Here is a 4,796-nt window from a genome sequence, read left to right as displayed (position 1 = left end):
TTTTGCTCGTCTGGGGGAAAGAGGCACAAACGGAAGAGACCACTGTGCCCCAGCCCTGCAAGCCGGGCCAGGCCAGGCCGCCAGTCTCCTTGTTGGAGCAGGATGAGGCTCTCTCGTCTCCCATTTGTGCAGGCGCCAGCTCCACCTGGGAAGGGGAACAGGAACGTGCAGCAATAAATCAGGGTTTAGTGCCTGGGCTGGGTCTCTGCAGACGCATTCAGCTGCCCCTGCAGGGTGGGAGCAGCACAGTTTGCAAAGAAGGGCGCTTCTTCCCCCTGAGGGCCGGACCACACAGCTGCAGTTGCTCCACCCCTTGCCGAACCTGGGATGTTCTCCCGTGAGGATTCTGACAGGCTCTGCCTTTGGTCTCCCTCCTGGTGCACCAGAGTTTCCAGGGAGGGCCGAGTCAAGCCATAAGGGGGGAGTGCTCCATCAGCTGGTGTCCTGGACGGAGGTGTGCCGGGGGCCAGATCTCCCCAGAATGCTTTACACATTCCTTGCAGGTGGCCCTCGAGTCTTCTTCGGGCTTGCTTCCTTCGAGTCTGAACAGGCCCCTGGATGTCTCAGTTGGGAAGGTCTGTCCAGGGCAGAAATAGGCCATCTTTCTTTATTTTCGTCCCAGAACTTCCTGTAGTGGTCCTCTTTACCTGAATTGCGCAGCAGGGCACGTCAGGAAAGAACTCCTGGGAACCCAACCCGGCCGTTCAGGCTCCTGCCCGAACCTGCTAAGCCCCACCCTGCTCCTGAAGAGCCCAGGAATCCCCACACTCGGCCCACTCGGCCCCAGCTCCCTGAGGACCCAGGTGTAGTCCTGGCACGGGAAAAGAGGCAGCTGAGCGAAGCCCAGAGACCCAACGGTCTCCCAGCACCCAGCCCAAGCAAGCCGCTGAATCTTTGCCCTGGAGGAAAAGCCGTTGTGATGCGGAGAAGTGATAGCCCTTCACCACCACTCCCCTGAACAGGCTTCTCTGACGGGTGTGTGGGTGTGTGTGTGTGTGTGAGAGAGAGAGAGAGAGAGAAGCCGTTTGTTCCCCTGCAGGTAGGGGTGGGGAACTTCCTCCGCATTTCCTGTCCATATGGTGTTTTGGCTCTGCCGGTGCTCCTGGGGACACGAAGAACGTTGCAGGTCCTTCTCGAAGAACGTTGCAGGTCCTTCTCGCTTCCTTTCAGACACGAAGATCTTTGCTTCTTGCTGAGCTGTGATTGACGAAGCTCCCTCCTCCCCCCCCGCCCCATGGGAACCCAGGTGTCCTGGCCTGCCTCACTGGATCAGCCTTTGGCCGGCTTTACCCTCGTCACCCATTCCAAATGAAGGACAGGGCCAGAGTCCAGGAGCATCCTAAAGACCAGCCACATTTGTGGCGGGGAGGAGCTCTGATGAGTCCCCCCCAGTGACTCCCGAAAGCTCCCTCCCCGGCCACAAATGTTGATAGTCTTTAAGATGCTCCTGGACTCTGGCAGACTGACATGGCCGCCCATCTCAAACGGAGGAGGCATCTCTCTGCGCTTCCCTGTAAGGCCAGAGAAGGTAAGGTTGGCTCCCCGTTCCTGTTTTGGCAACAGAGCAGATGCAGGCAAAACAGAAGGAACGGGGAAGTGAAAACCTCTCCCAGGCTTGCCTCGGAGGAGGAAAGGGCTCTGTGGGAAACGGACTCCCAGGGCTAGCGGAGGGGCTGGGGGGAGACCTGGTGGCCCAGGTCCTAGCAGGCTTGTGCTGGCACGCTGGCATCTTGGAAGCTCTTCCCGCCCCACAGAGACAGAATGTCTGGGAGCTCTGGCTGTGCCTCTCCCTCCGTCCCACACCCTAGACCAGGATCCAGGCACTGGCATGGTTCCTGCTCCCGTGCAACCGGTTCAACCCCCCTTCCTAGGACTCCAGGGCCCTCGTGTGCCCCCGACCTCAGGCCTTCTGACAGCCAGCTCCCCCTCCCTGCCCCAGAGACCCTTCTGACTCTCTGCGTTCTCTCCGGGGGGGCCCCCTTGGAAGCCTCCCCTCCCATCCGCCGTCAGCGCACGGGGATGTGGCCATCTGGGATGAAGTGAATGTACACAGAGTGCTTCCAGGGGTGCTGGGAAACACTCCCGTGTTGCGAGGAGGAGGGGAGGCCGTAGCCCTGGAGGAAACGAGGTGCCTGTTTGTAAACTCGCCTCCTGGCGGTTGTAGGGAGTGGGATGCAGCAGGGATAGGGTAGGCCAGTTGTCGGCTGAGGGAGAGGAAGGGACGGGACGTTTGCCAGGGCACATTTCATTGTGTCTCCCCTGACCCCCCCCCTCCATGCGCACATAGCCTCTTGCCACAACTTCAGGAAGCTTGAAACTGGATTGAGGGTTTTATTTGTTAAACAAACAAACAGCTGATGAAACCGGCTTCTCTGGAAAGATGGGTATTATATTTTTTCCCCCCCCCCTCCAAAATTCATGAGCGTGAAATCCGTGGTTACTCAGCTGGGCAGGAAGGGGGGTGGGGTGGGGTGGGGGAGGCGCTCCAGGTCAGAGTGCAGGTGAGGCCTCGAGGGATGCCGCACATACAGGTCTGCTTTCTCTCACCTCCAGAGTGCTGGGCAGGGCAGGGCTGGACCCGTAAGCGTTCTTTCTCCAGGGCCCGTGTTTATAGCAAACGTTCTTATTTACAGAAATAATTATACCCTACATTTCCACCTAAATAGGCCTCCAAGATGGCTTAAAAACAACCCATCACAATAAAACAACATCTTATAAAAACCTGGGTCCAGCAGCCAGCAATAAAGAATGTAAAATAAGGTATTTTAAGCAACGGCTGGGCACCACCAAGAGATCATTTCAAAATGTTTTCAATTGTCACCTAAAGGAGAACAGAGCCAGTACTCGGAAGAGGGCCTCCCAGAGCTGGGGAGCGTCCCAGAGAAGGCCCTGCTGCCAGCCGCACCCTACCTGGTTCCACACTTGGAGGTGGGCCCCAACGGAGGATCCAGATGCCTGGAGCAGTCCTTCGAATAGGCTGGCCGAAGTCTGTTTGGGTGCTTTGGTGTGTGCTTGGAAGCAAACTGGAAGGCAGCGAGGATCTTCAGGCGCTGGCACTGAGTCGTGGTGGTGGACTCCGCAGCCCTCTGCCCCCCCCCCCGGTGAATAGCCTGGCCGTTCCGTTTGGAACCAGCTAATGGCCCAGTTGGTGGATGGGAAAGCGCCAAGGAAGTCCTGGGTTGCTATGCAGAGGCAGGCCGTGGCAAACCATCTGGGTTGGTCTCTTGCCACTTGACAGTGCTTTCCAGTGGGAGCCAGTTTGGTGAAGCGGTTAAGTGCGCGGACTCTAATCTGGGAGAACCGGTTTTGATTACCCACTCTTCCGCTTGCACCTGGCTGGATGACCTTGGGCAAGCCGTAGTTCTGATAAGAGCTGTTCTCTCAAGGACAGTTCTGGAAAGAGCTCTCTCAGCGCCGCCTACCTCACAGGGTGTCTGTTGTGGGGAGGGGAAGGGAAAGGAGTTTGTGAGCCGCTCTGAGACTCCCTTGGGTAGTGAAGGGCGGGGTATAAATCCAATCCTTCTTCCTCCTCCGCTTGCAGCTGCTGGATGACCTTGGGCAAGCCGTAGTTCTGACAAGAGTTGTCCTTAAAAAAGAGCAGTTTCTGTCAGAGCTCTCTCAGCCCCACCGACCCCACAAGGGTGTCTGTTGTGGGGAGGGGAAGGGAAAGGAGTTTGTGAGCTGCTCTGAGACTCCCTTAGGTAGTGAAGGGCGGGGGATAAATCCAGTCTCTTCCTCCTCCTCCTCCTCTTCTTCTTTCCACCCCGAGAGCCCCGTGCCGTCACATGTGGTGGTGATTCAACATGTATGTGACCCACGTGCAGGGGTCTGTGGCCCAGTCAGCAAAGGATGGAGCTGGCATGCCTTGGCATCCAGTGGCAAGGCTGGATATAGGTGTACCCTCAGCTGCATGGCTGATCTCTTGCAGGGTGCGTTACCCGGACAAGCCGGAGACCACACCTATGCCCCTCTTCTCTGCCTAGCAACGGGGCCTCCGGAGCTTCATTTTACTGGCCATTCAGGTGTGCCCTCAGCTGCATGGCTGATCTCTTGCAGGGTGCATTACCCAGACAAGCCGGAGACCACACCTGTGCCCCGCTTTTCTGCCTAGCAACGGGGCCTCCGGCTCCCGCGGGTTGAGCTTCATTTTACTGGCCATCATTAGCCAATCTAGGCATGAATCTGAATTCTGAAAAGACAAATGGAAAGACCACTTTACACAGAGAGTGATTAAAACGTGGGATTCTTGGCCTGAGAATGTAGTGGTGGCCACAGGAATAAATGGCTTTAAAAAGGGATCTGACAGATTGATGGAGGATGGTTCTATCAGTAGCTACTAGCCATGGTGAATAACGGGAACCTCCACCTTCAGAGGCACTAAACCTCTGAATCCCGGTGTCAGGAGGCAACCTCAGGGGAAGGCCTTGGCCTCCGTGCCCTGTTGTTGGACCTCCAGAGGAACTGGGTGGCCGGTGGGTGAGAAGACGGGAGGCTGGACTAGAGGGACCCTCAGTGGCCTGATCCGGCAGGGCTCTCCTGATGTTCTTCACCTGTCGAATTCCTTTTTGAAGCTCTCCGTGCCTTAAGCCCCTGGTCCTGCACATCACCCGCCACACTGCCAGGCAGCCATGTGGCAGCTTCAGTCCCCAGGGGGTGCTGGGAGAAGATCCAGACCGGGGGCCGTGAGAGGCAGCCAGTGGCCTTTGGAGTGTCCTGGGGCTGAGCTGGCAGAGCGTGGGGCCTCCCTCCGTGTGGAATGGCCGTGGGCACGACCACTGCTGCCCGGCTCCTCCGGA

This window comes from Gekko japonicus, unplaced genomic scaffold, assembly GCF_001447785.1.
Source record: "Gekko japonicus isolate JY-2015 unplaced genomic scaffold, Gekko_japonicus_V1.1 scaffold761, whole genome shotgun sequence".
Lineage (NCBI taxonomy): Eukaryota > Metazoa > Chordata > Lepidosauria > Squamata > Gekkonidae > Gekko > Gekko japonicus.
Note: the sequence above shows the minus strand (reverse complement) of the source record.